This window comes from Typopeltis vanoorti, chromosome 4 (genome assembly GCF_054136105.1).
Source record: "Typopeltis vanoorti isolate ZY-2024b chromosome 4, IOZ_Tvanoo_1.0, whole genome shotgun sequence".
NCBI classification, from domain to species: domain Eukaryota; kingdom Metazoa; phylum Arthropoda; class Arachnida; order Uropygi; family Thelyphonidae; genus Typopeltis; species Typopeltis vanoorti.
Window position 1 is genome coordinate 7,167,178 of NC_143552.1, and position 24,136 is coordinate 7,191,313.

Sequence of the window (24,136 nt, forward strand, 5' to 3'; positions counted from 1 at the left end):
TCTGCGCTGGCCAGGGCAGTTGTTTAACACCCATCTCTTCGTACCATTTCATAACAGTTGCAGTTTTGTGACATGAGGCATTGTCATCTTGATAGTAACACAGGTACATTCCATAAAAACTCCACAGTGTAGGCAGTACCTGATTATCCAGAGTATCTAGGTACTGAGTTGCTTTCATGGAACCATGGACAATGACCAGTGGTTCCACGACCAAACTTTACTGTGGGTACAACACACTGTGGTAACAAGAGTTCACTAGGCTGCCTCCACACCACACTCTACCATCAGACTGGAAACAACTGAACCTTGATTCATTGCTCCAGAGTACTATTTTTCGCCGGTCAATTGTCCAGTTCACATGCTCTTTACATCAGGCCAGATGAGCTGCCTTGTTTGTTGTTGTGATGTTTGGCATTGCTCTTTCCATGGAAACCCAGTAAATGGTGTTCGTTTTGTACAGTACTAGTGCTCACCATGGTGTTACTGACACTCTGGAACTCATCATGGATAGTCTGTGCCGATTGTAGCCAGTTTTTGAATGCCACCCATTTTAACATCCTACTATTCCTGTCAGTCATTTTCAGCTGCTGCCAGTGATGCCAGAATGTCTCCATTTGCTGATCACATCGCCAACCGTTAATTTTGGATGCCCCAGTTGAGCGGGAATAGCAAATATGGACATGCCACCAATGTGATAGCCCACAATGACACCTCTCTTGAAGTCGCTCAGTTCACATCGTGTTGCCATACCACCTGTATTCAACTGCTATGATGAAATACTGCTTCCTACTATCTGTACACCAGTTTTTATATTATTAACAAACCTGGAATGTTTTATTACTTCAAATGGCATGGGTGCTCAGACAATTATTGGTAGATAGTGTATATTGGAGTTTTTGAATAAATTCTACATAATTTTTGTTACATGTTTAAGCCATGAATCTTACTTTAATACATTTCTTACTGCTATCTAAATTTATTTATTTAAAAAAATATAGTTTCTCATAAATTCTTAAGCAAAATTTCACACACAAATTAAACTTAACTTCAGAATTTTAAAAAAAAAAAAAATTAAGTTTTAAGTTTGCCAGGCAAACAAAGCAAAACCCTTTGGGGTTTTACATTTTTAGTTCTACACTACACTCGTATGTAAATGCACTCAGTTTAGATACGAAGTCTTAAAAGGGGAACCTCATTTCTTTATTTTTTTTTAAACTTGAAATAAAAAAGGATAAACATGTCCTGTCTCAGCAACTTTGTAAATGTTTCACTACAGATAGCCTAGCTTCTGAAACATCCTAAGAATTTGCACAGAATTCTTACTTGGCAGTTTGTTTAAAACAGTTTTTCCACTTGAGGGCCTCTTTCTAAATTCTGTCTGGAATATTTCTTCTTAATCTCAAGTATTTCACTGCAAACTTCTGTACAAATTATCACTTGAAGGAAACACTATATAGAAAACTACTATCTTGCTTAGAACATTTTTTTTTTTTTTTGTTCTATCTTCAGTTTAAAAGATGTTCTAGCAACAACTTAGTATGGATAGCAGCAATAGTCCACATAAGTTAGAGAACTTTCAAAGATATAAATCTAATGCTGGTCATTTCGCAGTTTGAAAGAAACTCTTTCAGAATAAATCTATTGGTCTCAGATTTCATTCTTTTTACTGTTACCTCTTTCTCTAAAGTATATTTTTTCCAATCACCACACCAAAAACAAACTTTCCCTGCTGCTTTCTGGATGTCTGCACATATGTGCACTTCAAACCTCATGTTTAACTCAGTGGCACTCTCCATACAAAGGGAGTATCATTGAGTTAAATTAACAGTGCCATTGTTTGTTGCTATTATGAAACAGTTGCTGAAGTTTATTCATCTTTTATAACATAAGCATAAGTTATAAACTGTTTATGTTAAATTTTGTAAACTGGCTTTAACAATTTTTTCTTTATTCTTTGTGAAAAGACAAGTGCAGCCATTCTCTTCACTTCCTCCCTAGCTAATTACTTCATGAAGATGTTTGTAGAGAAAGCTTTTAGAACCCACTGTTTGCCTAAATGAGAAAGCATCATGTATGCAGACAATGTGGTCTTAGACAGGTGACTGTACTTTTAACACATTGGAATTTAGAAAAAGAAAACAACAATAGTCTGCCCTTCCTAAATACCTTGATTACACATCAAGATGATAAATCCTTGGCATTCATTGCATTCATACCCCAACACACACACACACACACACACAGATACATAAGTCAACAGTCACTTCAGTAAGGCTGTTGACCACACATTAAATTGCTCCAGTGTACCATAACGCACAATGCATTTCCTATCATATTTTATACATATATATATATACACACATGCACGCGCGGGTGGTCTGAAAAGTTCTCGGCCTAGAAATGAAAAAACTAATATATAATTTCAAAATTATTTTTATTTTTCAACATAAACTCCCTTAAAACTAATACATTTATTCCATCGCCATTATCCCGTCCCTGTAGTGGTTCTCAGTAAGATCTGCAAAATACCCCTCTACAGCTGCAATGACTTCTTGCTTCGAAGAAAAATGCTGACCAGCAAGGAAGAGTTTTAGTCTTAGGTAGAGATAGAAGTCAGAGGGAGCCAAATCTTTGGAATAGGGTGGATGTTCCAACATTCACCCTATCAGGTTCAGGCTGTATAGGTGGCGCCTGTGGATAAGTAATGGTAAACTTGTGCTCCCACATTTTATCGTGATTGTAAATGTTTTTTGTGCAAAATAAGCAGCAAATGGAAAAGTAACAGAAGGTACTAAGCAGCCGATTACTACAGTACAACACATAAGTACCCATAGTCCATTAAATCTGCTATATTTTGTGAAAGCGCTATGCCTACCGTGTGAAGTAAAGATGGCGGCCAACAACTGAAGACTACCTTGAGTCCCGTCAGCGTAGCGGCGCCGATCACCAACAAACCAAATGACATTGCAAAGTGCCGCAGCTGTGAAACTGAAGTCAAAGAAAGGGAAAAAGGTATATCGTGTGATTTCTGTTGCAACTGGCTACATATTTCCTTCGCAAAAATAAATGAATCTGCGCACAAACTTTTTACCGATCTAAACCAGCCCTACTTCTGTACAACATGCCTCTCTTCCGTAAAACAAATACTAAACCTAGGCAAAAGAGTCGGTAAGCTCGAGCAACAGCTTAATACCGTGATCAATACCTTCTCCTCCAAAATTGGAAAGTTGGAAACAAAGCTCGAGACGCTCAACGACCAGTGCCCGACCGCAAGTGCGCCCATGCCTGCTAACGTACTTCGTGAACTAATTACATCATCGGTACATGAGTCGCTCGAGGCCGAAAATAGGAAACTCAATGCTGTTATCCTGACGAAATACTTCGACCTTCTTTGGCTGAAGATATCCCTCCCCCACTCAGTCAAATTCATCTGCTGTCTCTATCTCTCTTTCTCTCCTAATACCACCAATCACTCTGAACTCTTCCATTTCCTCTCCTTAAAAGTTGATTTTCTGCAATCCCACTCTCCCAACAGCGAAATCATCTTCCTGGGTGACTTCAACGTCCATAACACCAATTGGCTTTCCTCTTCCAGTTATACAGATCCTGCAGACAGAGATGCTGAAACATTTGCAGTCACTAATGACCTCACACAAATTGTTCAAAAACCAACCAGAATACCATATAACCCAAACCATTCCTCAGATACCCTAGATCTCTTCCTTACTAATGACCCCTCCAAATATGTAGTGAGCCCCCCCCCCAGGCAATTCTGGCCACAACTTAGTGCTCATCTCCTCCCCCATGCAACAATGCCTATACAGTCACCCCTACACAAGAGTAGTTTGACATTATAACAGTGCCAAATGGGACAGTCTCCATGACTACTATGGTTCATTCCCATGGTTAGACTATTGTTTCTGGCCTTCCAGTCCAAACATATGCACTGAATGAATCACCAAAGTGATCCTCACTGGCATGAAAACATATATTCCCCACACTACTCTGATCTGTCATCCCCTAACTAAACCCTGGTTCTCCAAAAAATGTGCCAAGGCTGTACAAACGAAAAATCAGGCATACCACAACTGGCTCAAATCAAGAACCTTATCCTCATTCAATGTCTATACTGAAGCCTGAAACAAATGCAAGAAAATTATCAATACTTCCAAAACAGAATTTGAACGAGCTGAAAGCCTGCAGCCTGTCCTCTCTTGCCAAGGCAATTGGCCGTAACTTTTGCCCTACACTATTCCCACCTCTATCATACCAGATGGCTCAATAGCAACATTACCATAGAAAAAACTAATCTCCTGGCATCACACTTTGCCAGTGCACACATAACAGACAATGGCAAAAGCCCCCCAGTCATTCCAACTTCCCAACATACAATGCCCCCTGTATCCTTTTGCCAAAAAGACATCGTAAACCTGTTGTCTAAATTAGACACAAAAAAGTCTCCTGGCCCTGACGGCATTATCCTGAAGGTCTGTGCATCGGAACTGACTCCTATCCTATGTCACCTGTACACACACTCTTACTCCACTGGTATACAGTCGATTCCACTTAAATGGGACACGTTGGGACTAATCCATTTTGGCCCAATTAAGCGGCTGCCCCAATTAAACGAACTAATAATGAATTCTAAAATAAAATATGTAATATGCAAGTATATGAATAAGTAGGTAAAAAAATAATAATTAGGTACCTGTTTTAATGGTTTATTAAACCAAAATACAGAAAATATTTGTACTATAAATTGTGCAGAAAAAATAATGCATACATGATAACTTTTACAATTTCAAATTTTAATTCTGCAAAAATGCAACAAAATCAGCACAGATGTTCAGTGTGGATGTAGGGCTTCCTTCATTACCTTCCTGCATAAAATAACGCTGTTACCCGACTATAAACGTTTTGGCCTCACGATTAGTTACAAGCACAGGTGGGTCATCATCGCATTCTTCGTCAAACTTTTGACGTTTGGATTTAATGACTTCAACAATTGCATCTTCAAAGTTTTCATTTTCATCGTAACATGGTAAATTGTCATCTATTGTTGAAAATTCTTCATTATTCATGATAGGAGCTTGCAGTATGTCTTCATTTTCATCACTACTCAAAATTCCAAGAACCTCCAAGGGTTTTAAACTGCAAACAGCAAAGCAGTTTTCTATTGTGCTGCTTTTTATAGCTCGCCAACTGTCAGAGACAAACTGTATTGCTTACAAAATGGAAATTTTTGCACTGATCTCTCTGGTGTTGATGAACTTGTTAATAGGTTTTCATCAATGGATTCCAGTATATAATTAACCAATTTTCCTAGATACAATGTCTTTAAATTTTTTATTATCCCCATGTCCATTGGTTGCACTAAGGATGTTGTATTAGGAGGAAGAAATTCCAGCCATATATTTTTTAGATTATCTAAATGAGTGTGCAGCACAATTATCGAGAAGCAACAAAATTTTCCTCTGCTTATGCTGTAATTCTACGTCCCAACTTGTAAGCCAATTCCGAAAAATTTCAGAAGTCATCCACACATTACTATTGGCATGGTACTCTACTGGTAAACTCTCTATTCTTAATCCCTTAAAGCATCGAGGCTTAGCATTTTTTCCTATGATTAGTAGTTAGTTTTCGTTTGTCCGTACCCGACATATTTGCACAGCATAACACATTAATGCAGTCCATTGCCCTTTTATACCCTGACAGTGCAATGTGCTTATAACACAGGGAGCCGTCTGGTGTAGCACGATAATAGAGGCCGTGTTGTAAACACCATCAGCGTTGTAAATATCATCTGAACAGAAATTCTCTAAAAAAGTAAGGATTTTAGTATTTTGCCATTATTCAGTGCTTGCATTGTCAGCACTGCCCTTTTTGTCGTGCCTTTTTTAAATTTGGTATTGTGTCTCGCTTTCCATCGAGACAACCAACCAGCAGTTGCTTTAAAATCGTTGTGGTCCAGCTTTTTAGCGATCTCCTCTGACTTCACCTTCAACACTGGGCCGCTGATATTCACACCTCACCTGCTAACTATAGAAAACCATTGATCTAATGCTTCTTCGACTTCTGGATCCTTTCTATCACGCTTTCTTTTGGATGTTCCTGGAATTTCTTTCTGTAATGTCCACTCCTCGCGCAGTTGATTTTCTTGTTGTAGGAGATGCACTATGGCAGATTTTGGTACACCAGTTATATCAACAAGTCTACGATGGCTTGTATTTAATGGCTGGCTTTAATTTTATCCAACAAAGCAATTTTACTTGAAAGTGTAAAATCATTTCTTGGCATCTTGGCAAAGATTTAAAAATTTTAAATAAAATTGACACAATAAATCGATATCGCCAGGTACAGTATATAGTAAGGGTAGATGCTTAAGCAGACGCATACTTGCCAGACGCACAACGAAAGATAACTGATTCGCATCACGCTAGTGTTGCCATATTTTCGAAAAATCCATAAAATATATCAAAAATTGCTAAATTCCTTTTCAGCTACTGTCTCAATTAAGTGAAAAGTTGTCCAAATTAAGCGTTTAAATTATGTATTAACATGTTGGTTTGGTTTCCGTTCTTTGAGATTTGGCCCAAAAAAGTGGCTGCCCCAATTAACCGGTGGTCCAATTAAATGGAATTGACTGTATATCCCAAAACCTGGAAATTGGTTTATATTCAACCCATTCCTAAAAAGGGTGACAAATCACTACCATCTAACTACCACCCCTATCTCACTCACTTCAGTCCTATCTAAAGTAATGGAGAAAATCATCAACTCTCAACTCCTAATCTACCTTGAAGGTACCCGGCTATTAAGCGACCACCAGTACGGATTCGCCAAAGCCGTTCAACAGGAGATCTACTCTCATACATCATCCATCACTGGACAAATGCCATGGAGAAATTCGGTGAATCCCAAGTAGTTGCGCTCGATATCTCCAAAGCCTTTGACCGAGTCTGGCACAAAGGCTTACTAAGCAAACTCTCATCATTTGGACTGCCTCGGGACTTCTGCAGATGGATTGTCAGCTTCTTGTCTGGATGCACACTATGTGTGATGGTAAACGGCTCCCTATCCTCTCACCATCCAACAAATGCTGGGGTCCCACAGGGCTCAGTTCTCTCACCGACCCTCCACCTTCTATATATCAATGACCTACTTCAGTTGACCTCAAACCCAATGCACAGTTTTGCAGATGACAGCACATTACATTCCTCTCTTTCATTTGACAAACCCTACTCTACACAACTCACCTCAATCCACAGAACATCAACTACCACTGCCATTAATTCTGACCTCCAAGTCATCTGCCAATTGGGCTCAGATAACCTCGTCAACTTCAATGCTAGTAAAACCCAGTTCTGTCTTATTTCTCACATAAAAAGAACCATTTTCCCCCAGCATTGTCTTTGATAACACCCAAATTCTCAGACAAGATGAAATTTCTCTTCTCGGAATTACCTTGACATCAAGCCTCTCCTGGCATAAACACGTCACAACCATTGCATCCTCAGCTTCCAAAAAACTAGGCTTCCTCTTTCGCTCAAGACGCTACTTCACCTCTAAACAGCTGTTAACACTATACAAGTCACAAATCTGCCCTGCTCTCGAATACTGCTCTCACATCTGGAGTGACTTCATAAAATATCCTCAAAATGCTCGACTCAATACAGAGGAGAGCAATTAGACTAATAAATGACCAATCCCTTACCAACCCACTTCCCCCACTTTCACATAGATGCCTGGTCTCTGCAATCTGTATATTCTATAAATATTTTCATGGGAAATGTTCATCTGAAACAGCATCAATAATTTCCCCACTCTGTACTAAGCCCATTGGAACATGTAATGCTGCCTCCCAACATCCTTTCACAGTGCACCTCGAAACCCACAGAACAAATTTCTTTTCCTTCTCATTCATCCCTTTACTTCAGTATTGTGGAACAGTCTTCCCCCAGACATATTTCCCAAGAAATACAACATACACACGTTCAAATCTAATGTAAACAAGTTTCTCCTTTCGCAACCCACCACCCATATATGGTACTAACGTACTACAGGTTGACCAACCAACCTCCTGTATATGGGTGCAACATATAAAAAAAAAAAAGAAATTCATAGTGCAGATCCCTTAATTTTCCCATTGCCAAAACACCTTTGTGAGCAGGTGCACTGTCCTGGTGAAAGATGATTTTTTACTTCTGCAAACCGGGTCTTTTCTCACAAATTTTTTCGGCTAGTCTGGTTAAAAGATTGGAATAATATTCCATGGTTATTGCTTTACCCTTTTCTAGATAATTAATAAACAAAATGCCTTTAGCATCCCAAAACACCAACACCATGACCTGTCCTGCTGATGGAACCGACTTTGTTTTCTTTGGTGCTGAACAACTGGCTTCTGTTCACTGTTTTGACTGCTGTTTGGATTCTAGTGTGTAATGGCACATTCAAATCTCATCCATAGTAATAAATCGACACAAAATCAGTTTTATTCTTGTTAAAACGCTACAGGCACTGTTCAGAAATTTTCATGCGAATGCGTTTTTGATCTGCTGTGAGCAAGCGTAGCACCCATCTTGTGCAAAGCTTTTTCATTTGCAATTTTTCATGCAAAATATATCCTATATGTTCTTTTGAAATACTTATAGTCTTAGCAATTTCACACATTTTGCCACGCCGGTCATCCAATATCATATTGTGCACTTGATCAATGATTTCTGGTGGTGTTACACTTTTTTGGCGTCCTTCAAGTGGATCATCTTCAAGTCTGATACGTCACGTTTAAACTCAGCAGCCCATTTCTTAATTGTCGAAAAAGAAGGAGAAAAGTGCTCATAAACTTTTATGAACTTCAAATGTATTTCTTTTGATGTTAAACCTTATTTTACAAAGAATTTTATAACTGCATGATATTCAATTTTATCTGTTTCAAGGAATATAGACAACAGTTTTGTTTCAGACATCTGTATAAAACAAACAGGGACCACGAGATGGTGGCACATTTGAGCCGTCTCTCTTCACTGCGTACTGCTTAATTAGTGATAGCTTTGGGCCATCTGTCTCTGATTGAGTACCAGTGGAGATTGAACTGCCCACTCAGTCTCCAAAAGTTAGATAGGGCTAAATGGCCTCGCCTACTCCCGTATACGGGAATAAAAAGGCATTAGCTGAGCTGTATAAAACAAACTACTTGATAAAATGACTTGCAATTTCACATGGATGCTTATGACTGATGTACCAACTTAGAAAAAAAAAATCTTGCTGATAGTGTTGCCATCTATGGTAGAGGCTAAGAACTTTTCCGACCATCCTCGTGTGTGTGTGTGTGTGTGTGTGTGTGTGTGTGTGTGTGTGTGTGTGTGTGTGTGTGTGTGTATTGCCATGCATTATTAGAACGATCATGACCTAGACTGGTTTTAATCTTTATTGAGAGCTCATCAGTGAGGGAGGGTGGGGTAGACCCATGGAGATACAGAGAGGTAAATCAGAGCAGTTATATTTTTTCCATATACAAATTGCAGATGGTGTATATCGCTACATTACTAAAATAATCCTTATCAGAGATATTTGTAGCAAGATTTCCCACATGCATGCACACTTGATTAGATAGTTTATTATATTTGACATGAAATTGCATTCTTGTGTTAATTCTTTGCCCATGATTAAGCAAACAAGAGATTGCATTTGAAGTCTCTTCGTGACTAGGCAAGCAGCCTATTCATAAGGCGTCTTGACTGCCTCTTAACTTGCAGTCTTTTTGTTTGCTAATGCCCAAGTAAAGGATATTAAAACAATTTTTATGAAAGTAACAGTAATATTAGCTGCATAATTAAAATAAAGACTGAGGTTATTATCAAAGTATCACCTAGAGTCTGGATTAGTGGATTGATTCATAATTTGTGACCTGTTTGGAACAGAAATTAGATGGTTCTAATGTGCACCATACCTGTGTTCTTGACATTTTTAGCCTATCGTTAGAATTTCACAGGATTCTTGAAATCTGTATTTATGCCAGGTTTTGGGATGAATGCAGATCAAGCCTTTCCAGTCAGTTCCGTGTAGTGTTCGGGTATCAGAGAGGCCCACTTATTAAATCTGGTATGTGATTTTTGTTCCCTTTTGTTCAGATGGGAATTGGGCATCCTGGATTTGGCAAGTTATAATACATTTGATTTGATACACCCAAGGATGGTGGAGTCAGGTGGAAGGAGGGTGATTCTAGCCATACAACTTTAATACCAGCTTTTAATCTCTTGAATTACCAAGGGATTAAAAGTAGTGTTGTTTTTATTTTATTATTTTTTTTATATCCATTAAATGTAAGGAATGGTTATGGTTTAGTGCAATATGCTGTTTTTTATTTTTTACTTTTTTTTTGGTATAGTTTTGTGAAAAACAAGGAATGCAGACAACAACATGTCAGTTTAATAATTATGAAAAGTTTCTCCTTTCTAATCACTCCCTGGACATGACATTACACATAACTGATCGTATAGGCACTTATTCCTTACTAAAACCTGGTATGAACACATAAAAGATGTCAGTGAAATTCTAATCAACCCTAATCTCAAAGAGCAGTGCAAGACTAGGACTTTAGTCTCCAACAATCTGCTTTTCCAAGACTTGGCAATAATTTGAAATAATGACATTAGCCCTTACTTTAAATTATTGATCAAGTACTGATGCTGCTAGCTTTTATCAGTAATGAACTGTTGCCATAAAACAGAACCCTAGCTTTCATGTAGTGATATTTTTTCTTTTAATAACATGTGCATACACATATACAGTAACCCTTCAGTTGACTCACAGTGGGAGAGCAGGGTTACTGTTAGATAACTGAAGGCACAATTATGTTGTTATTATTATGATTCAGGACCTCCATAGAGTTAGAAACTCATTGTGGAAGGCCCACCTTAGAAAATGTGGAACCTATCATATCATTCTTTGAACTTATTCACTGCTCATGCTCTCACCAGTCTATCAGGCAATGCATTCCATGGTGCAACCACCTTCCATGCAAAGAAACCACTCCTCTTACCCAGACTTCCTAGGATGCCCCCCCCCCCGTTCCTTTCCTTTTTCCACCAAACATAAGAACTCTCCATTGTCAACCCTGTAACTACTTCTCAACAGGTTAAATGTCTCAATCATACATCTCTTCTTATATCTACTAAAATTTGCAATCCACATTCCCTTAGTCTATCCTCATAGTTAACATTCTACAGTCCTTATATCATATTTGTTACCCACCTCTGCTCTCTTTCCAAGGTTAATTATCCCCTTCAAATTCCTGGGCACCAAATTTGAGCAAAGTAGTCTGGATGCAATCTGATCAGTGCCTTATACATTGAAATGACAACTGTTATCTCTGCTGGATAGTGTACTTTTCAGTATTGCAGCAATCCTCTCTTACCTTCACCACCTTTGTAATATCTTCCCTGAATTTCAAGTTTCTATCAATCACCACCCCAGATCCCTTGCCTCCCCCACTTCCTCCAATACAGTTCCTCAAAAAAGAGTATGCAGCCATTAGTGTATCCCAAACTTCAAAACTCTTCATTTAGCTGAACTAAACTGAAACCCCTATTCATTTGTCCATCTGCCCATTTTATTTAAATCCTCTTGAAGGAAAAAGCTACCACATCTGCACTACGAGAGTGGTCCGAAAAGTTCTCGGCCTAACAATAAAAAAACAAATTTATAATTTCAAAATTATTTTTATTTTTCAACATAATCTCCCTTAAGACTAATACATTTATTTCAGCAATGCTCCAGCGCCATTATCCCATCCCTGTAGTGGTTCTCAGTAAGATCTGCAAAATACCCCTCTACAGCTGCAATCACCTCTCGATTCGAAGAAAAACGCTGACCAGCTAAGAAGAGTTTTAGTTTTGGGAAGAGATAGAAGTCAGAAGGAGCCAAATCTGGGGGATAGGGTGGATGTTCCAACAATTCATAGTGCAGATCCCTTAATTTTCCCATTGCCAAAACACTTTTGTGGGCAGGTGCATTGCCCTGATGAAAGATGATGCTTTTCTTCTGCACACCGCGTCTTTTCTCACAAATTTTTTCGTCTAGTCTGGTTAAAAGATCGGAATAATATTCCCCTGTTATTGTTTTACCCTTTTCAAGATAACCCTTTCCAAAATGAGGCCGAGAACTTTTCATACCACCCTCGTATTACTAATAACCCTTCTCAGCTTCACATCATCTGCAACCAACTAAATATCCCCCCCCTCTTCAATCCACTGATGATGTCATAGATATAAAGATTAAACAATACAGGTCCCAGTACTGAGTCCTGTGTGATTGCACTTGTAACCTTCTGCTTCCTTAATATTGCTCCCTCATACACAACATGATGATACCTATCAGACAGCCAGTCCACTTCACTATCCTGACATCCAAACCCATGTGCTGCAACTTAACCCTAGACTGCTCCCCAGGATGAGGTGTTACCCCAGGTGACTCCATTTTCTTCTACAAATTAGTCGCAGATATGCAAAGTGCTTCCCCCACCCAGCTATACTCTAATCAACAATCGTTCTCCACATCAATCAATGAGTGAGTGTAGTTCATGAAGTATGTGTCGTTCTGTAAGATTGTTGGGGTGATAGCATACCCCAGTAAGCATTAATGTGTATTAAATTTGTGTTAGGCACCACAGCTATTTCTATCAGTGACAAGAAAGTTGATGAGGTCTCTAAGAAACTAGGTTATACTTTTTTATAACAACACAAAAGGTGGTGTTGACAGTTTCGACTAAATGGCTCACAACTACACAACAAGCCGCAAAACCAGAAGATGGCCTCTGTGCTATTTTTATGGGATGCTGGATCAACTTGCAGATAATTCTCCGGTCAGCAACTAAGAAAAAGATAATTAGGCGCCAATACTTGAAGAAATTGGGCTTGAATCTTGTGACACCACACATGAAAAGGAGACTGGCTCAGCCACTGTCTAGAGAACTTACGAATATCATAAAGAAAGTTCTGAATATCCAAGGTGATGAAGACACCAATGCTGGTCTTGCTGAGGCTGAAGGACCTCCAGAACCAAAAGTGAAGAAGCAAGCTAGATGTCAGATTTGTCCATGAGCCAAGGATCGGAAAACCAAAGTCCGTTGTTCAGTATGTGATATATTTGCGTGTGCGGATTACAGGAAAGACATTTGTGATGAATGTGATAGAAAGAATTAATGTTCTACATGGTTTATAAACATTTTGATGCATTTTGGTCTTTTTTTAAACTTTTATTAGATTTACCAACCACAAATCATTCACATGGTAGAAAAATGTTTTATTTTTGTGTAATATATTACTAAAAACAAACATCAATTTTTGACACTCATTGTTTGTTTTGTGTAAATAAGTTCATCATTTGTATTGTAAGGTATTTTTTTTTCTTCATGTACATTTTAACTGAAACCTAACAACACATTTGCACAAGAAAAATTAGGATATATTCTTTTTTTTTTTTTATGTTTTCATTAAAAAGTATGACACTTTGTAAATATCAGTAAAAATTTAAAATTACATAATATTGTATTTTATTTCTCTTTGAAAGTCTGTGGGAAAATCCATCCAGTCCTGATGTTTTATTGACGTCCAGAGTATTCAATATTTAAAACACTTCTAATCCTCGAACCTGCCCTGGGTTATATGTTACTGTACTGCAAGGCATTTAGCACACAAACCTATTCAGTTGTTGATTAATTAATGGTTTGTTCATTTGACGGTCTGATAATTAACAGAGAACTGTGTGTGTATACACTCATGCATGCGTACTCCAGATGATGATGACCTTAATATGAAAGCCAAAACATTTTAACTTATGATAATGATTTTGATTTATATATTAAATGAAAATTATTACTACAACATGAGAATTTGTATAATTTTATCGTAATGAACAATTATTCTTTCACACTTACTGGAGATCCAGTGCAATTAAGGGAAATGAGACTACAGATGCAGCTACTAAGTTAACTTAAATATTCTCCTATTACTGTTTAGTCTGCTACACAAATCCCTATATATATATATATATACAGGGTGTTCGGGATAAATTTGACATATTTATAATTAATTATATTTTTCCGTAAGTTACATGTATTAACACACACTTCTCTTCATTTAAAAGTTTGGACCCTTCTTCATTCATATACAAGATGTCAGAAAGGATGGATAGCTGGAACCCACCTGAATCATGGAAGAGAATAACTTGTATCATGATGATTCGTGCCCGCCATCAAAATAAGGATATTACGACTGCTGCCCAATGCTCCCTGAATACAGTAAAAACAATCAGGCATGAACTAGAGACTTGCAATGGTGACTACGAGGATGTAGCAAGAAGAAAGATCCCTAGCAGACGATCTGATTGCGTTCGTACAGCAGAATTCCTCGCAAATCTGCAGGAACAGGTGTTGAAGAACCCTGGCATTGGAATTCGGGCTTTGTTCGTGGAGTTGCTAACTGTAGTCAAGCCCTGGATAACAAGGGTAGCCAATGGTAGGCCGTATGTATGGCAGCAGGATTCGGCCCCTTGCCACACCTCTGGGAAAAGTCAAAAATGGTTGTCTGAAAATTTCTACGACTTCACCAGTCCAAATGTTTGGCCTCCAAACTCCCCAGACCTTAACCCCATGGATTATTTTGTATGGGGCGCAGTTGAAAAAGACACCAATCGCACTTCCAGTAATACAAAAGCCCAGTTAATGGATAAAATTAAAACAGTTTTTGCGGCCCTTCCCAGGGAGACTGTAGCATCAGCTTGTTCGAGGTTCCGAAGCAGAATTGAAGCTGTGATCGATGCTAATGGTGGTTATTTTGAGTAAATCTTGTTGATAGTATTGTAATTAACTCTGCCTGTAATGTTTTTTTGTCAATTCATTAAATTTAATAGATACAAAGAAGATTTTCTTTTTCCTTACGAAACTGTCAAATTTATCCCGAACACCCTGTATATATATATTGTTCAGTCATTCATTTTTCTGCAAGTTGGCCTTCTATACAGACTGGAAAATGAGCCATAATTTGTATGGAAGAACATAAAAATACATATGAAAGCATGATTACAGTCCATTATAATCGACCATGCTTCAGATCAGGAGTTCCCAAACGTTTTTGTCAACCCTCCCTCCCTCCCCCCAAGAGCAGTAAGCTTCAAGTTAATATATGAGGGCGATCTGGAAAGTTGCGATAAACACCATAGCAAAAGTATTGTTATTATTATTACGTAACACCTCCCAGGGAGTCCAAAGACTCATCGAGGGAAGGCACCTACTTTACAACTCTCTCTCCACCAACCACACCTACCTTCATCATCTACTGGCAACCACCACCACTAGTATTTTCACAGACAGTCGCAAACATCCCTGTCCATGGCAGGATTCAAATCCTCGGCCTTTTGACTGGAGAGTAGATACGCTAACTACTCTGCCAACCAGGCTGTCTAATAATATTAAAGCAACAGATAAAACCCAAACAAAGAATATACAATGATATAAGAACATAAGTTACCTTCGTAACTCTGCTTCTAGTATATTCTTTCTTGTGGTTATATCAGTTGCTTTAATATTTTTATTTCTAGATGTTTATAGAACTTTCCAGATCACCACCCCTCGCATTTTCTAAACAATTTTTTTTAGAAAACGTATCCAACTGTGATTTGTGATGCATATTGAAAAAATGTAATGAGACTGCAGTAATGCTTACTGCAGGGCCGCATTTATACTTTTGGAGGTCCTAGGTGCGACATCATTATTATGAGGCCTCAAAAGAACAAGTCTATTTCAGTTAATCAAATTCATGTGCTTTTTTTTTTTTTTTTAGTTTGTTGAAAATAAAAGTCGACATTTCCTTAATAACTCATTTTAATAAAATAAAAATAACACAACATTGGTATACATTATTTGCATTTAAAAATGTATAAAAATAAATCAGTTCAAATTTAAATATTTAAAAAAATAATAATAGCTAAAAGGGTTTTTTTTTTTTTTCTGGCTTTGGTTTTAGCAAATATATCTATAATGTCATCAGAATTAATTGAGTCCATTACATATGATTCAATGCATAATAATGACATGTCACTTTTTTCTTTTTTTTTTTTTTTTTGTGCAAGTTGCATCTTAAATAATTTTTTATTTGTTTCACACACTGAAAATGAGCATTCAGCACTTGCATTTGAAATAGGCTCCGGGAAATTAGACCTTAACCCATCGTTTATAAATTTGTGCATATTTTTAATTGAAGAATTTTCTTCCTACAGCATTATTAAAAATTGCTTAACTTCATCAATAATTTTTTCTGGGTTAATATCACTCCCATAAGTTTGTAAAATTTTGTTAATACTAGTCTTGTACTTGTCTTGATCTAATTCTTTCTTCAAAAAATGTCAAACATATCTAATATGTCTAAATAGTTTTTTTTTGTTGTTGTTGTTCTTTCATTGATTTCCAAATTAGCTTATTGCAAATGACATTAAAAGTATTAACAATGAAATTTTCTTTCCCGTGTAATATAATCTCATCATTAGATTGTGAAACTTCGTCACACATTTTTTTTTTTTTTTTTTTTCAGTCTTTCCTTCTCATCTTTAAATTTTATCTCATCTGTTAATAAATTTGCTTCTTCATTTAAAGCAGCAGAATTATTCCTTATATCATAAATAAAACCAACTGAAGACTAACAAATTATTATTAACAACAAATCCATAAGGGATCTTGTAGAGATTTACTACTAGCATTTATTCATTGTAAAATTTTGTCCCACACAACTGTTAAAATTGCTGTTTCTGAATTGTCCAAATGTTCAGCCAGTGATGAGCTCTCTAATTTAGAAATAGGTTTTTCATGAGAAGAAATGAATAGTTCATGTAATGCCTCTTTAATTTGTTTATATCTACGTTTCAAAGCCAATATGGCGTCAGCTTTTGCGGACTACCTCGTTTCACTTAATCTTTTAACTGTTAAAGATTTTTTTTCTAAATGTTTAAGGAGTATACCCCATCTTCTTGTTGAAGATGAAAAGTAATTATATACATTTTGAATAAAACAAAAATATGCTGCGGAATCTTGTCCGGAGGCGGACAAGATTCCGCAGCATAGTTGCCAATTAAATTTAAGGAATGACTAGAGCAGCGTTTCTCAAACTTTTCCTGTGACGGAACACTTCACAAATCCTGAAATTTTAACAGAATACCTTGGTTAGAGTCGAGTATGATCAGTCTCGTATTTAATGTAAAGCTAAGCGATAGAACCTTACAATAGAAAACTAGGGAATAGCGATAAGTTTTAAAAAAAAAATCCACAATTCTATTTCTATTCTCACTCTTCTACGGTTGTGTAAAATATATAGATATAGGGAACAAAATAGCTATTACCCCAATTTTTTTTGCCACGTTGGTAGTTCGCTGACGTACATGAATTTTATGCAATACAACAGTTCCTGTTAATTTTATATTCTAACGAAAGAACAATGTATTTCAAATGGAGGTGGGAGGCCTCACAAATTTTTCAGCAGCCTCTAGTGTTTATATTATGAATTTAATATTTAAAAATAAGTATTTTATTTTACAACTATAACTAGGCCGCTTTTATATTGTTGTTTGTGAGGAGTAAGGTTTAAAATGTGGCCCCGTAGAGAGTGAGACTCCAGCTTGTGCCTTATGGTAAATGCGACACTGGCTTACCACATGTCTAATGTGAAGGATGAGGTTGATGTGCTTTTAAAAGAGAAGAAATATTTTTGGTTCATGATTTGGTAGTTGTAATCTTAGATCTCCATTATTTTTGAGAACTAATCGATTTCCATGCTTAGTTAGAATACTGTTAGCATGGCTAAATCTGGCTTCTATCAAGTACGAACTTGAAAGGTCAATAATAAAGGCTCAACAGTTTTTATAAAGTTCAGGGTAATTTTCATTAATATTTTTACTTGTCCAAAATCCTCTAAAACTTTCTTTTGAGTGCAGTTATTTAGCTTCTAAGTCCATCTTCATTTGAATAATTTCCTCTTGCAAATCCAGAGCCAAATCATTCCTATCACCCTCTGCATCAGATGGAGACATAATCCATCCTGAAACTTTTATATCTTTGAGATCCTTGAATCTGTTTTTAAAATCCTCTTTTAAGTGTTTGAGATGAGCTACATTGTTGTTGTTATTATTATTATTATTATTACGTAAGACCTCCAGAGAGTCCAAAGACTCAGGGAGGCCACTTACTCTACAACTCTCCGTCTTCACCACTCTACCAACAGCAACTACCTTCATCATCTATACCAATGCCATCTACTGCTGACCATCACCACTAATATTTTCACAGACAATCTCAAACATCCATGCCCACAGCAGGATTCGAACCTGCAGCCTTTTGCCTGGAGAGCAGATACGCTAACCACTCGGCCAACCAAGCTACATAAATAAATGTGGGCATCCAAAAAATTTCTTTCAGCTTCTTGTCCTAAAGATGACATATTTGGAATGAAATAAAAATTTTTCTGAAGTTTTGAAGAACATTAATTTTTCTTGAAATCATAAAATAATTGTATGACTGCATAATTGTAATGTCGTTGTGAAGGGTTTTTTTTTTTTGTGTGTGCATTGAATTTTGAAAATATATCAATAAGGTAAAAGAGGTGTAAAAAGATTTTTACGCTGAATTAAATTTACTAAATTTATCAACAAATGATTGATCTTGCTTGGACAGAAATTCTGGGACGGTCCCGGTTTGAAGATCCTGTCCCGAAAACATATTATTACTATTGCTATTGTACATTATCATGAGTGGGAGGGAAGTAAAAATAGAAAAACTAGTAAGTTTATAAAAATAACGATGCTGTGCTAAACTCTAGAATATGTGTAATCAATCTGCATCAAGGGTGCTTCGATTGTAGCTAGAACACTACTAATTATGAAACTATGCGCACACAGAATCTATACAGGCGTGCAAATCACGTGTTCTTGATATAGCATCGTGTGTGTTTACAACGCTGTTCGTCCATTCTAGTAGTTGCTAAATCACTTAAGGAATTGGCAATGTAGATAAGAATATAAATTAAATTACATTTTAATAAATATTTCCGATATTTCAGCAACGCCATGTTGCCAACTTCAAAAGGAACTTACAAAAAAGGCACATGCACATTGGCACTACAACACAGTAACTGAGAATGAAGTGATGAGGCTATTGTTCTCCTAAAAGTCCGGATGGTGCCCCCTAGCGGGCTAAGTAGGTGTTCTTGGCCGTTGGGCTGAAGGTCTGCTGATGTAAACCTCCCAAATTTGGGGCAGTCTCATACAACCAAATTTGTTGAGGTTTGGAGAGTTTCTTAGGGCTGAGGCTGATTCTGTGAATAGTCTTTCGAATTTTTATTTCCTACGGTGTATTACTGTAGCTTTCTTCCACTGTATTCTGTGGCGTGTAACATGGTCTGCAAGACCAGAGTGGCTGTACTTGTGAAAACGGATGTACTCCTTGTGTTCCAAACTTCTGATATTTGCTCTCCTGCCTGTTTGGCCAAAGTAAGACAGTTCACAGCTGCAAGGGACCTGGTATACACCAGGTAGGTCTAGGGGAAGTGGTTGGTCTTTAGTGAAGCGGATAAGGGATGCCAATTTTCTGTATGGTCTGCAACAGGAGGTCATGTCATGTTTTTTTAAGATTTTGGTAATTTTTTCCGAGGTGCCTCGGATGAAGGGAATGGTGATGGAATTAGAGTAATCCTTGTTGTGGAGGGGGATTGTGGTTTGTTCGTTTCAATATTTTTTGGATTTTTTGGGGGGGGTAGCCATTGGCTGAGAAAGTGTTGAGATGTGATTTAGTTCAGTGTGTAGGGCCTTGTCGTTAGAACAGATTAGTTTAGCCCTGTTGTATAGTGTTTTCACCACTCCATATTATTGTGAGGCGGGGGGGGGGGTGAATGTATCTGCCTGTATGGGTAAGTTTTCTATAAACTGAGAAAACCAGAGTTCCATCAGGCAGGTGACTAGTGTGTCTAGGAAAGGGAGGCTGTTGTTTTCCTCTTTTCCAAGGTGAACTTGATTCTGGGGTGTTGGTTGTTTAAGTGTGTTAAGGAGAGGAGTGTATCAGAGCCATGTGGCCAAATAGCGAACACATCATCAACGTAGCGGAGCCATATGGTTGGTTTTTGTGGGGCAGAAGCTAAGGCTTTTTCTTCAAAGGTCTCCATAAAGAAATTGCCAAGGGTGGGGAGAGTGGTGAACCCATGGCTGTCCCCTCTATTTGTTTGTAGAATTTTCCCTGCCAAACGAAATAGCTTGAGTTCATTGTGAACTGAAATAGGGCTGAGATATCGGGAGAAAATTTAGCTTGGATTAGCTCTAAAGTTTCCTTGAGTGTGACATTTGTGAATAAGGAGGAGACATCAAAGCTGACCATTATGTCAGTATGTTGGAGTGTAAGGTTTTCTATGCTGGCTTTGAAGTGGGCTGAGTTTTTTATGTGTGATGGTGTGTTGCGAATGAAGTGTGAGTGCTTTGGCCAAATGTTTAGCTAATTTGTATGTGGGGGAATCAATACCATCCACTATGGGACATGATGGCACATTTTCTTTATGTATTTTTGGGAGTCCATAAATACGGAGGGGGGATATAGATTTAAACGGCTTTAATCTGTTGGTAACTTCTACAGGCCAAGCCAAGAAGTGACTTTCTTAAGGAGCCTGTGAAGTTTTCTAATTTGTGTGTTGGTGGGATTGTATTCGAGAGGGAGGTAAGTAGCCCGATCTAATAGATGAACATTAAGCTTACCTGTGTAGTCCTTTTGGTTAAGTATTATAGTTGCATTTCCCTTATCCGATTTGGTGATAACTATTTCTTTATTATTCCTCATTTCCTGCAGAGCTTTATATTCCTTGTTGGATATGTTGGTTTTTGGTGGTCTTGCTTTGGAGAGGACACAAGCTACATCCAGTCTTACACTGGTGGCGATTTGATTCGGAAGGCAGCGGATTCCGCGTTCGATATGGATCATAATATCCTCACTGGGTATTTTTCTGGGGGCAATGGTTGTGGCCACATGAAAGCGCGATGAGTGCCTCAGGGTGACTGAAGAAAGGTTGATTACGGTGTTGGTAGGAAGTTTTAGATTGACGGTAGAGTTCTTTTTTAATTTTTCAAATTTTTTGATCTGTCGACCTCGTATTTTTTCAAATTCTTTGTCTGCTGCGGTACACGAGACGTCATGTAAAATTGACCAAAGCTTGTGATTTAAAGTGCACGAATAGCTTTGTTAATGTCCGCTAAGAGAAACCGCGTGGTGGCGATTTGTTCCCAAAGCAAAGCGTAGCTGGCATGGTTATAGATACGGAGAGCTTTTTTGTGAAACAAAACACTGCTTGAATTTTATACAATTTGGGATTACCTGATTATCCCTGCAGCATTTTAGAAAAGTTAGACAATTTAATTGTCTAGATAACTTCAGCTTCATTTTACCGTATTAGCCCTAAACACTGAACTAAATCACATCCTCAACACTTTCTCAGCCAATGGCTACCCCCCAAAAAAAATCCAAAAAATATTGAAACGAACAAACCACAATCCCCCTCCACAACAAGGATTACTCTAATTCCATCACCATTCCCTTCATCCGAGGCACCTCGGAAAAAATTACCAAAATCTTAAAAAAACATGACTTGACCTCCTGTTGCAGACCATACAGAAAATTGGCATCCCTTATCCGCTTCACTAAAGACCAACCACTTCCCCTAGACCTACCTGGTGTATACCAGGTCCCTTGCAGCTGTAAACTGTCTTACTTTGAGCAAATATGCAGGACAGCGAATATCAGAATTTTGGAACACAAGGATATCATCCATTTTCACAAGCACAGCCACTCTGGTCTTGCAGACCATGCTCTGGTTACACGCCACAGAATACGGTGGAAGAAAGCTACAGTAATACACCGTAGCAAATACAAATTCGAAAAACTATTCATGAAATCAGCCTCAGCCCTAAGAAACTCTCCAAACCTCAACAAATTTGGTTGAATGAGACTGCCCCAAATTTGGGAGGCTTATTTCAGCCCAACGGCCAAGAACATCTACTTAGCCTGCTAGGGGGCACCATCAGGACTTTTAAGAGAACAATAGCTTTATCACTTCATTCTCGTTATTAAAAACAACACGTAAGTCCACAGTAATGACTTTAATTAATAAATAAGGTAGATATTTCGTACTAAAACTAATAGTACATCTTAAGTTTTACAAACAGATAGGAATAGAATACACGTAACGAACATTCGGTGGATCACCTATTAAAACACAATGTTGTCATGAGCTAGGAAATGAAAGAAATTAATAAATAATTAATATTTAAGATAATTAGTTTTTTAATGACTACATAAAATAAAAGTCTCCCAGATCTTCGAGAGAGAGAGGCAATCATTTCGATTTAAATTTGGTCAGTGTAAAAAAGCTTTACAACTTTCTTTAAAGAGGCGTTCATATTTGAACCTGCATCTATGAAGGATAGCTTTATCCCACTGGATATTATGGGTTGTGGTAATACTGTGTTATGCTAGACCAGACTTCTGAGGTTTGTTGTAATCAATATAATATTGATGTTCTTTAATTCTTTTTTCCACAGAGGGGCCAGTTTGTCCAAAATAAGAAACATCGCATTCAGAAGGAATTTGGTAAACGCCAGCTAAAGACAGAGATGACAGTTTATCTTTTGTAGAAGGCAATAAGGAAGAAAATGTGATGAAGTTGATCAGGTGCGATGTGATCATTGTGCCTCAGTTTTCTCTGTAGCGCATGACGGTGTTTAGAGATTAAAGACCACTTGAAAAGTGCTAAGCATAAAGCTGGTTTGTTAGCGGCGGCAGTTTCTTCTTCATTATCTACATATTTGTATTTCAAAAACAGTGATCCTGCAGAAAAGGGCCTAGCAATCTCAGCTAAAGAAGCAACATTTGCATTCCATTCCGTTTCACATGATGTAAGTTTCAGAATCTCTGATTGTTCTTCTAAACTGATTTTGAAACTTTTTGAACCAAAATTTGCACTTGCCAGAACAAAATGTGAGGCTCATCTTGAACGTAATTGGACCATAGTAATTGATGAATTCTACGAGGACTTAGAGAAATATAATTTTGTCACAATTACAACAGCCACATCAAACCGGAAAGAAATTAAATTTCTACCAGTTGTTGTGAGGTACTTCATGCCCGAATATGGAATAAAGGTTAAACATCTGGATGTTGAAACACTCCCTGGTGAGACACTGGAAATAGTGAATCACTTTAACGCCATAATTAAGAAACACAAACTGTCTACTAAAATTTTCGGATTCTGTGGCGATAATTGCAGCACCAACTTTGGAGGTGTAAAACGCCAAGGTGAAAATAATGTTTTCGCATGTTTGAAGAAAGACTTGGGGAGAAACATTGCTGATGTTGGCTGTGGGGCACATGTTGTCCACAGTTGTCTACAAACTGCAGTAGATGTTCTTCCAATAGACATTGAAGCTTTGATCGCTAAGTGTACAAGTATTTTTACATTTATACTGTTCACATATCTCAGCTGAAAGATTTTTGTGACTTTGTGCAAGTGAAATACAGGAAATTACTGAAACAAAACATGGAAATACAAGATTCTTATCCCTCCTCCCAGCTATTGAACGTTATACATATCTTCATATGTATAAAGTGTGAAGTATTACTTCTGCTCACTAGAGCACTGTCCAGTGATTATAAGTAATTTTTTCAACAGTGAGCGTGGAGAAATGTACGGACAGCTCCGTCTCTTCGGTAAAACCATTTTGGCTATGGAGACAACGAAGGCAACTGCAACTGAAGTGAGCTTGAAAAACTGAGAACAAACATTCAGAAAAGGCTCGAAAGTAGATTTTTGGCACAGGGAGCCAAAAAACTATTACAATCACTTTGAAGACAAGGGACAGATTAATGGTACGGTTGTCATGCAAGAAGTTACTGCCTTTTATGAGAGATGTATCTCTTACATTGAAATGTGGCAAAACAGCTTGGTGAGGATACCAAAGATAAATGATATCAGGATTGCGGAATACTGATTATGAAGACAGATTGAGACTTACAAACTTCTGAAAGGGTCATACAGGATTTCAGTTGATGCAGTTTTTCAATTTA

The 24,136-nt window shown here is 37.6% G+C and overlaps 1 protein-coding gene across 1 annotated transcript in view; it reads left to right on the top strand.

Annotated features, from left to right (window-relative positions):
* The window catches only part of ssh (Protein phosphatase Slingshot), a 412,359-nt gene that overhangs the window by 367,731 nt on the left and 20,492 nt on the right, over positions 1-24,136 (top strand). The gene's annotated exons all lie outside the window — the stretch shown is intronic.